Consider the following 12,256-nt stretch of genomic DNA (forward strand, 5'->3'; position numbering starts at 1 on the left):
ATCCGACGGTCACGATATGTAGTGATCCGACGGTTCACTCTCACCTCGGTATTACAGACACTTGATCCGTGGCTTGACACCCGATTGGTCCATGAGTTCTATTTAAAGCGCATGGAGGGTCATTGTTCGGATAATCCGTGCATGAGAGAAGCTTATGTAAATTTTCATTCTTTGATTAATAAATTGCCTGTAGTACCCACGTTGGGACAGGCCGTGGACTGTTTCCCTCTTTGAGGGTTTTAACCACGTCAAAAATACTGGTGTATTGATCTGTGATCTGGTTGTGAGTGGTGTCCTTTTGGTATTCTTTTTGAGGAACTTACCCTGTAAATTGATGAAAAATGATACATGGGATCTTGTTCCTCTACCAAAAGGACACCGCTCACAACCAGATCACAGATCAATACACCAGTATTTTTGACGTGGTTAAAACCCTCAAAGAGGGAAACAGTCCACGGCCTGTCCCAAAGTGGGTACTACAGGCAATTTATTAATCAAAGAATGAAAATTTACATAAGCTTCTCTCATGCACGGATTATCCGAACAATGACCCTCCATGCGCTTTAAATAGAACTCATGGACCAATCGGGTGTCAAGCCACGGATCAAGTGTCGGTAATACCGAGGTGAGAGTGAACCATCGGATCACTACATATCGTGACCGTCGGATTGTAAGTTACAAAATGTACAACGGTAAAGAAACACACTTTACCTAACTCTATACCTAACTCTATACTAGACCAAGTTGAACTTAACTATTTCCTATGTGTCGGAATATCCTAACATCCCCCCTTAAGAACAACTTGGGATAGGATTGAAGGATTTACAAATATGACACAATAGGAGAAGGAAGGAGGCACTAGAGCCTATCCCCCCTTAGTGACAACTTCCTGAACTCCAAGCATATATCGAAGTTTAGTGAACTTCGCCTCTGTGAGAGCCTTTGTGAAGATGTCTGCAACCTGATCATCTGTTGAACAATATTGCACTTCAAGAACATGGTCATGAATGAGCTTTCTGATGAAGTGCATGTGTAGTTCAATGTGTTTGCTGCGCTGATGCTGGACTGGATTTTTTCATTCCCGCACATTCGCGCACTTTGCCGGCAACGTCAACAATTTTTTTTCAAAAAGCCATAACTTCTTCATCCGGAAGCCTTTTTCAGAGCCGTTTTTTTTTAAACCACCTATTTTTTCGAGATCTATCCATTGGAACACTTACTTTCAGCATCTTCAGCTTCAGTTTTTTTTGAAAAAATGGAAAGTCCATGCCAAGTCATTCTTGACAACACTAACTACTTCCAATGGGTAGCCTACATGGAAGATTTACTTAGTAGTAAAGGTCTCTTCAGAATAGCCACAGACCAAGAGAAGAAACCAAAAGATGAAGACAAGGCTGCAAAATGGGAAAATAGACAAGATCAAGCACGTGGTTTGATAGGGATGTCTATTTCTCCTGATCTTAGATTCCACATTGCAGAACTTGAAACTCCTCATGAAGCATTAGAAAAACTCGCTAAAGTTTTTGGGATTAAAAATGAAATTAGAGCCCATCAACTTGAAAATGAGTTGCTTACTTTGGATCCTAATAATTTTTCTTGCATTGAAGATTTCTTGTCCAAATTCAAGACCCTTAGATATCTCTTGGAAGGTGTTAAAGTTAAGAAAGAAGATGGTAACCTTATTTATTCCATCCTTACTAAGTATGGACCAGATGGGAAAGTTGATAAACATAAAGCTCGTCTCGTTGCTAAGGGCTTTTCATAGGTTGAAGGCATTGACTACACTGAAACCTTCTCCCCTGTTGCCAAAATGAACTCTATCCGCCTTGTTCTTTCCCTTGCTGCCTCTTTAAAATGGGAAGTCCATCAAATGGATGTTAAATCTGCCTTCTTGCATGGGGACTTGCAGGAAGAAATCTATATGGAACAACCCATTGGCTTCATACAAACAGACTCCAGCCTTGTTTGTCGACTTAAGAAATCCCTTTATGGTCTCAAGCAAGCTCCTCGGGCTTGGTATGCCAAAATGGATAGCTTTCTTTTAGAATCTGGCTTTTCTAGGTGTTATTCTGACAATACTGTCTACACCAAGAACGTGGGCAACTCTCTTATCATCCTTGTTCTTTATGTTGATGATCTTATTCTTACTGGTAGTGATCCCAACCTTATAAACCATGTGAAGTCCAGCCTTAAAAAGAAATTTGAAATGACAGACTTAGGACACTTACACTATTTTCTCGGTCTTCAAGTCTTGCAATCCAAGGAGGGCATTTTCCTTTCCCAGTCCAAGTATGCTTGTGATATTCTTCGTCATTTTCACATGGAAGACTGTAAGCCAGCCCCTTCTCCCTTTCAGTCTGGAGTCAAACTTTCAGTCTCTTGTACTTCTCCTGAAGTTGATGCTACCTTATACCGTCAACTTGTAGGAAAACTCTTGTATTTAACCCATACTCGTCCTGATCTTTCCTTTGCTGTTGGCCTTGTTGCTCGTTTTATGCAAAACCCCCGTGAAAGTCATTGGAAAGCAGCTAAAAGAATACTTCGTTATGTTCGAGGTACAGTACAGTTTGGGATTCATTACAGTGCCAAAGCAGCTCCTCTGTTAGTTGGTTTCACTGATTCTGATTGGGCTGGTGACCCTGATGATCGGAAGTCTACTGCCGGTTATGTCTTCACTCTTGGTTCAGGACCTATTACATGGGCTTGTAAGAAACAGGCTGCCATTTCTCTTTCGTCAGCAGAAGTAGAGTATCATGGTGTCGTGGAAGCTAGTAAGGAAGCCTTGTGGCTTCGTCAGATCCTATCAGAGTTTGGCTTTGAGCAGCAGCATCTAACCACACTTTGGTGTGATAATCAAAGTGCCATTCAGCTATGCAAAGATCCAGTCCAGCATCAGCGCAGCAAACACATTGAACTACACATGCACTTCATCAGAAAGCTCATTCATGACCATGTTCTTGAAGTGCAATATTGTTCAACGGATGATCAGGTTGCAGACATCTTCACAAAGGCTCTCACAGAGGCGAAGTTCACTAAACTTCGATATATGCTTGGAGTTCAGGAAGTTGTCACTAAGGGGGGATAGGCTCTAGTGCCTCCTTCCTTCTCCTATTGTGTCATATTTGTAAATCCTTCAATCCTATCCCAAGTTGTTCTTAAGGGGGGATGTTAGGATATTCCGACACATAGGAAATAGTTAAGTTCAACTTGGTCTAGTATAGAGTTAGGTATAGAGTTAGGTAAAGTGTGTTTCTTTACCGTTGTACATTTTGTAACTTACAATCCGACGGTCACAATATGTAGTGATCCGACGGTTCACTCTCACCTCGGTATTACCGACACTTGATCCGTGGCTTGACACCTGATTGGTCCGTGAGTTCTATTTAAAGCGCATGGAGGGTCATTGTTCGGATAATCTGTGCATGAGAGAAGCTTATGTAAATTTTCATTCTTTGATTAATAAATTTCCTGTAGTACCCACGTTGGGACAGGTCGTGGACTGTTTCCCTCTTTGAGGGTTTTAACCACGTCAAAAATACTGGTGTATTGATCTGTGATCTGGTTGTGAGCAGTGTCCTTTTGGTATTCTTTCTGAGGAACTTACCCTGTAAATTCCTACATAAGCATGAGCATATTTGAAAAACATGAGGCAATGGGAACCACCATAACTTTGTGTGCCAAGGTGTCACCATGAAATTTCCTCCAGTTGGCCCATCATGGAGGTCATGCAATACGCTTTCTGAACCTAGTGCTTCTAAGCATCTAAGAAAGACCCCATTATGGTGCTTCCTGAAATTCACTTCATGTACCAATTGATAACATATAGCTTTCAAGATGGCATCCCTCTTCTATGTCATTGATAAATGAGAGGGAAAGGTATCATTCTCAAGATACTATCACATGTCTATGTACTAAGAGGTGGATGTGTCAGTGGGGATAGCTTGTTCAGTATTATACATTTCAATCTCCTACTCCAATCTAGAAGAATCATATTTTGATGAATTTGTTGCTTTTGTTGCTAGCTGGAATATACCATGGCCCTTGATTTTATGAATTGGTTTGAACTCAAGATCATACTCCTATAGGTTGGTCATCTAGTTCGCTCTTCTTTCACCTAGCTCTTGTTGAACAAAAAAAAAATTGACAGTTGGGTGTGGCACAAAGATAATAACATGATTCTTTAGAAGATAAGGCCTAAAGTGTTTTACCACCTCGTATATTGTGTAAGCATATTTATTGATGGTGGGGTAGTTAACTTTAGGTCCTTACAAGCTAACACTCATGAATGATATAGGGCGCTCATTATTTTAATCATTCTTTTTTGTAATAACAACAACAAGAGAAGTATCAGAAGAGAAGGTATCTAGTAGGAAGTCCTTGCTGAAATTTAGAATGTATACCGTTGGTCCTTTTTCCATTTCTTTATTTAAATGGGAAAATGCATCCATTTCCCTTTTATCCCACTTGTAAACCGCATCCTTCTTTATCATCTCTTGCAATTGTTTCACTATTTTTGTGTTGTTAGAGATGGATTTTCAGAGGAAATTGATTTTCCCTAAGAAGGATTGCATGGCTTTCTTGTTCACTGGGAAGGGAATTTAAGTAATAGTTCTGGCCCATTCAGGGTCCACCTTAATCATACTCTTTGTGATGATATGTCCAAAATAGTTCCCTTAGAGGCTGCAAAAATGCTCTTCTTAGGATTAAGAGATATCTCGTATTTGTGACACTACTCAAAATTTTCTTTAAGTGGTGTAAGTGGTCAGATATTTTTTTCGAAAACACTGTCACGTCGTCAAGATAAATCACCACACTCTATCCAATCAAACCATGAAATGAAATGTCCATAGTGCATTGAAAATTTTCACCTGCATTAATAAGCCCAAAAGGCATTCTCTTAAAAGAAAATGTACTCCACTTGTTCGAAATGTTTTTTTGTGCTTATCAGGTTCTAACAGGAGAACCTAGTTGTAGCTGGAAAATCCATCCAGCAATGAAAACATTTCAGACCCCGATATTGTCTGTAAAATTTGTTCCATCGACGACACTAGATAATTTTCTTTGTCTGAGGTGTGATTCAAATTGTAAAAATCCGCACATAAGTGTATTTCCCTGAACTTCTTTCTTACCATAAACAAATTTGAGACCTATGTCAAATTTCACACTTTGAAAATGATCTGAGCATCAAGAAACTTCCTCAACTCTTTCTGAATATGGGCTCAAGCATTGGATGAACTTTCTACAACTTCTGCTAAAAATTCTTGGCCCCTTCTTTGATTGGAATTACATGATGTATTAATTATGTTTCGTAAGTTTTAAGATCTTTATATGTCCATGAGAAAACATCTCGATACTACTTGATAAGGTGGATGAAATATTTTCGCCCTTAAGGTGTACAACAAGTAGTGATATTTAAAAACTTCGTATCTTCCTCTGTGCCAAGATTTATCTATTCATGTGATAGGGTTGAGATATGATTCTTCACGTTTACTAGCCCCTTAAAGCGATTTTGCAAGTCATAAAAATTTTCCAATGACACCATGCTCTTGGGCATGGGGTTCCCTTTTATTGCTTCAGCTGCATCATGCAAATCTTTATAATGCTCATTTCCATTGATGGTTGCATCTTTGAACACATCAGTGTTTTCCATAAATTCCAATATCTTCTAGTTGTCATTGAAAATATGAAAATCTCTAATATTTTCAGGAATGGATGGCCTATAAATAATTTCAATATAAAATACATCCCTTAGTGGTGACAACCTAGCAGTAAACTTTTATAATATATCGACAGTAGAATTATGAATTCCAGGAACATAAATAATATTGAAATCTTGGAATTGCGAAATCAAATTCCATACCTTTTGTTGATAGCTTTTGAGATTAGATGACACATAGTGTATAGTATTTCGTACCTGCATATGACAATTTTAGAGTCACCAATTTCTTTGAGTACCTCCACTTTGAGGTCAATGGCTTTCTTCAAACCTAAGATGATTTCTTCGTATTCAACAATGTTATTGGTGCACTCAAATTCCAAGTGGAAAGAGATCAAATGTTTTCTTTGTTGCAGGTCTATTAAAATGCAACCATCTCCAAATCCCCCCTGCATTTTCGAAGCATCAAAATATAAAATCAAATTGTTAGAAATGATAGAGCTATGTCCTACACTAGTAGTATCTACATATATTGTACAAGAGCCATTAGCACCAATTTAATTTCTAGGAAGGACTTCCAACTGTGTATCAAGTAGAATGGGTGAAGGTTGTGCTAGATAACATCTGTGATCTACTTCAAAGAAATAATTCCAAAGATCACCTCTGCAAAGCCCATTGGTTCATTTTTTTCCTCAAGTTGTGTCATGGTAGGCTTCTTGCAGGGCACTCTTTCAACTCGAATATGGTTATTTTTTCCCTTGTATGGAAGCCATAAATAAGACTAGTCTTTTGCAAAATATCCTTGGAATTTGATGGACCAACCTCTTCTTAGCAGTAAACCATAGGCTTCGGGAATGTCCATAACTATGATACTTATACACTGGTCAACTCTAAAATTAGTTGACAAATGAATAAGAACATTTATGAGCTCACCAATTACCTAGACAAGTGATATGTCCATTTGTATGGTCTGTACATCATTTTGATCCCATTTTACATTTATTTTCTTAGAAACTGATAATAGCATAACATTTGTAGCACCAAAATCAACCAAATAGCTATGAGCATTCTGATTAAAAATTTAAAAATTTAACATAAATGGATGGAAAAGAGTATTAGAACTTAAATTTACAGCAATTTCAATAGATTCAATGATGGCATGACAGTTATTGGACATCACATGAGAAGAAGAAACTTATTTACCTACTGGAGTGTGCGATGAGAGTGCCTACAGAATTAGTTCCTGTTGGCCCATTATCTTTAAGATCTCAAAGAGTGAAATGTTAGTGTGAGCTCTCTTCATATCTTCAACAATGTTGTAATCAATGCTTTTTGTTGTAACAGGTTAAGTTGAAGAATCAGGTGGTGTGACTTTATTCGCTACAATAGGAGTGGTGGACTTGTTGTTGTTACTGCTGGAAGTGTTCTTGGAAGAAGGAACACCTCCAAAATAGTTCTATGAATTCTGAGCTAGATTTTAGGGTCGTAGAATTATATGCAGCAATTGCTTCTTTATTTCCTACTCAAAAACAAGTCCCTTGCTCCTAAGATTGTAACGATTAGTTGACATCTTAGGAGGAGCTTCACTCACTAATGGTTGATCAACACTTTGTTTAACAATGTTGTGTTTGATACTAAACAGGTTCGCTGAATGTCCAACACCCAAAATTTATTCGGTCACTGCAGGTTCACTTGTTTCTTCATTCTTCTTAGGTTATTCTTTTGCTAATAGAGTATCAATGATATTAGCCATTAGAATTTTCATATTGTGGTTCCATTACATGTATGTCTTTTCTGAATGTTTTTCTTGATGAAAAGTGCAAAAGTTATCCATGCCCAAGATTCCGATATTGAACACTACGTTAGAACTCTGAGCAGATTTGGATGACTGTGAATTATTGTTCTTTTTGAAGAATGGTGGTTTGGAAGACTTGTTGCTGGTAGTGGATGCCTTGCTTGATCGTCTCTTCAATTCTAATACTTCATTTGTAAGCAGCTTCAGAGACTTGGTCAAGCTTTCCATATCAAAAGATTCTTTGTCTTTATTCTACTGGAAGAGGCTTGGTTTTTCTTACCATCTTCCTTGGAGTATCTTGGATCATCATCATCTACAATGACTTCAATAGATCGTAAATCTTAAGAAATTTTGCAAAGTTTAAGGCCAATGTTTCGTTCAGAACCCTTTTAACAAAAATGGAAATATTAGTTGGAAAGGAAGATTTGTAATAATCCTTAGTGATATCATCAAGAGGTTGAACACCAGTGGAGAAATTGTTCAACAAATGTATAAACCTCTAAATAAAATATTTAATTCTTTTTTAATCCCCCACTTTCAAATTCCCAAGTTCTTTCAGCAACATGGTCAGAGTCTTATCATTGCCAATTTTTTCAAGAAAAGCTTCTTAACTCCCTCTAGTTTCAGATTGAATTTGCTAGAAGACTATGATACCATACAGACACCCTACCTTCTAAAGTGTATGGAGAAACTCTGCAAGAAACATCGTCGAAACATACCTCAAGCATCCGTAAATGCATGTAGAACTCATCTAGATGGTCTTCGTCTTTGGTCTTCTTGTCTAAATTGAACTTTGACAATAACTTTTCTTCAACCTTGATTTTTTGTAGGTTTAACTAACTCTTCAAAGGTTGTGATAACCAAATCTTCCACCCAATAAACCAGTACGCCTCTAGGATTTACTTATTTCTTTACATGCTTATGAGGCAGAATCATAGCAATAGGGAGAAATCCAAGAGCTCTTGCAAACTAACAAGTCATGGGTCATATAGTCGAAAGTTGGTCGCAAGTAACCTCAAAGGCTTGTCCCGAGCTAGACTAAAAAATTTCTTCATTTTTAGGAGTATGGTGTTTCCTTTCGTGAAGTTTGTTTTTTAGGATGTGGTGAGTTTTTAGCCATAAAAAGGTGGCTTACCTCCTTCTAGCACAAGAATGTCGATGGTACTAGATACCACCAACATTCAAAGGGGTCTCCCTAATGAAAATTCCCAATTAGAATTCACATTTTTTGGCATAGGAGCCCTTCTAGAAATAAGGCTTGACTTCCATATGTTCTTAGATATTTTCCTTGGCTACAATGGTCAACATAATAGCATAATACACAAGTACTTTTGGATGAAGAAGTATGCCTTGGGGAATGTTGAGCTGCAAAATGCATCAAGGTTCTTCTACCAAAAGGGGGAGGGAAAGCGAACCTTTAAAAGAAGAGTAATAATATTTATCTAGTAAACACACACGAGCATATACACATGAATGAATCATTGAATGACTAGAGAAATAATTGACATAGAAATAATGATTGTTAAAACACATACAACAAACCTTCAACAAGATAAGTATCAAAGTCACTGAAATAGTTCAATTTCCTTAGTACAGATGAAAACAACATACATCGCAAGCATTCAAAGAATAATCTTATAATATTTATGACATATGCATGAAAGTGTGTTGGCTCAATGAGCTTCAAAATTAAGAAAAAATTTCAAGATACATCAGTATAGTGAACCCCACTAGATCCAATAGTGGAGCATTAAAGCAACCACTTTCTCCTCCAAAGGAATTATTTTCCTTTTTAATTCCTGGTAGGAGGAGCCAAGGTGAAAAAGTCTTTTGCATGAGTTATGAGGGTGTATATATAAAAAATGGGGTGATCAGTCACCTCCCTTGTGACTCTTGGACTACCCTCATGATTGTTTAACTCCTTCATTACTTTTCACATTCTACATATGACTCTAGGACTTCCAATCTACATTACATTTATCACATATTGAAATTACATAATCCACAAATGATGTGGAGAATGATGACTAATATACATCTTGACATGACACCTTGACAAGACATTACATGACATTGATGACATGGACTGCATGATGATATGGAAATGTCAAGCCACTCCTGTTGTTGTTATCTTTGTGTCATCTTGAAATATGGGACCTGTTATTCTTCTTCCTCCTTAACAAGGATTGAAGTTAGGGAGTCTTTAATATGATATTAATCTCTAGTTTTTGTCACAATATGGTGTCCCTTTATCTTTTCTCGATTGATCAACTTGTCTTTGTAGCTACAAAGGTGTCTTCTAGTAGGGTACCCTTCTTCATCTCCTTCATCATCATATTGTCATAATATGATATAATACCTTCAACTAAGATCCACTCATGACAATATGACATCATTCCAATAAAACCCTTCTCTAATATGCTTCATGACAACCATAAACTGAGCTTGAACCAGGTGTTAGGCTTGAAGACTGGCTCAATGATTGTGAAGTTGTGCGACTCAAGAGCTCAAGGGCTAGGACTGAGCCTTGAGACTACGTAATGTGCAGTTCAGGAAGGTCAGGGAAAGACAACTGTGTAGTTGAGGGATTTAAGGGGTCAGGTTGGAGACTTGAGGCTTGAGGCTATCCACTATGTAGTTCTGGAGGGATAAATGCCTAGGTCTTACACAGTTGCACAATTCAAGAGATCAAGTTTGAGGCTTATTACTTGAGACTACAAAATGTGTAGAAGAAGGTGACTGGAAGGTGGGTATTTCACATTTCAAGCTCAAGGGTTGAGGCTGAGCACTAAGACTACACAATGTGTAGTTCAGAAAGGTAGTCTCTACGCAGTGTGCAATTCCAAGAGGCAAGGTATGAGCTTGAGGGCTAAGACTGTGTAGTGCGCAGTTCAGGAAGGCTAAGTGAGGTCAAGTTGCTTGGGAAGGTACCTGTCCAGATTTGGCTAAGTGTGGTATCAATATGGCCAAAGTAAACAATGATAAAACTTGAGTATGATCACACACTTAGAATAGTTGATGACACAACATTGATCACTCAGAACACATGGACAACATACTTCCCCCAATGCAAAAATATTGTCATAACTTTCCCCAAGTGCGACACTAAAGGTACAATGTTAGTGTAAATATTTCATAAAAGTGTACCAAAAATACTTCACTTAAGTCGTTGGTGACAAGTGACCCTAACAACAAGATGTGTTTTCTTATTATGCTTCAGACCTACAAGAAAAGAGACAAAACCCTACAAGAAAATATCTGATGGAAGCGAAAAACATATAGCATCAGTAAAAATAAGTGTAATAACCCAATAGAACAAATTCAAATGAATAATAGTTTTATGGGAACACCTAGTGAATAAGATATATGACATGGATCTATAAATCCCCCTCCGTACGATGGGTCCTTTTGATGTCCTTATGCTTCAACGATCTTGTTCTTCACTCTCAAAAATGCAGAAAACCCAAAAGCAAGATGGAACTCAAGTGGGAGATCAAATGTCATAAGCTGATAATGATGACGATGATAATGATCATGGTGAAGAATGAATGGAAAACCCTCTCATTCACAATAAAGTATAGAGCTAAATTAGGAATTGAAAAATAATAAAATATTATTGAAGAAATCAAAATCTAATCGTTAGGATTACTTTATTATATTTTTTGGAGAGGGAAAAGATAATCAAAATGGTCAAATATCTTTATTTACAAAATGATTAAAGTAATTAATAAATAAAATGATTTCTTAATCAATTTTTCAGGATTAAGAAAGGTGTGAATTCGAAATAATTATTAAATAGTAATTTAACAATTATTCCTAAAATAAAATTAAGGAATAATAAAAATACTGATTTATTTAATTATTCCAAGGTGATTTAGTCAAATGTGACAAGGAATAATTATCAAATAATGATTTAATGAACTTGAGCATCACCCGATGCAATGAGTGCTAAGTGAACTATTCAAAAATCATGAGAAATTAGTCAGTTACGACTACCTCTCATGGAAATGGTCATACGTTTGAATGACTTACTTAACGCAGTTGAATCCCAAAAATGATATCTAATATGATTTAATAATCATTCCTAGAGAAAAATAAATAAATAATGATTTATTCAATTCTTCTCATGGAGTTTTTAATTTTAATTAGAAATAATTTAATAAAAATGGTTTACGAAATTATTTCCTATGGTGAAAGTGATTTTACTATGCTAAAATTAATCTTACATGGTGTATTTCAATCCACCTAGTTAGAACTAGCTAGGCGGTCATTTTTTAGGTGATAACAGCTTGCCCCCACATGTATGAATGTCAGGAGAAAATCATATAACCGAATTACGTTGTAGGTTACACTTCCACAAGATACCAAAGGGGATTCAGAGAGAGAGAGAGAGAGAGAGAGAGAAGTTGAAGCAATGCAAAGAAGGATGAAGAAATGGAGGTGGCGAGACCTACTAATCTAATATAAGTCTACTTTTATTTTGGAATACATGATCTCAAATGAGGCGTGGGAGGCATACCCATACCCTCCAAGATAACTGAGTACAAATAATAATGGTGCACACAGCAATGTGGGTATGAGAAACAAAGTACATGATACATGATATGTTGGCATCAATGGGCCAGAAAGTGATTCAATGATACAATGAGTCCCATATATATAATATGCCTGGAAAAACACAGGCCAAAACTGAATACAATAACATTTGAGTACATGAGACATAACGCCCCTCAAGCTGACATGATGAGGGGGAATCACGACCAAAGAAGCCCTACTGAATAGGAAAGTTCTCTAAAGATATGAAT

This window comes from Pinus tabuliformis, chromosome Q, assembly GCF_031772625.1.
Source record: "Pinus tabuliformis cultivar Carrire ecotype Pingquan chromosome Q, CPIR1, whole genome shotgun sequence".
Lineage (NCBI taxonomy): Eukaryota > Viridiplantae > Streptophyta > Pinopsida > Pinales > Pinaceae > Pinus > Pinus tabuliformis.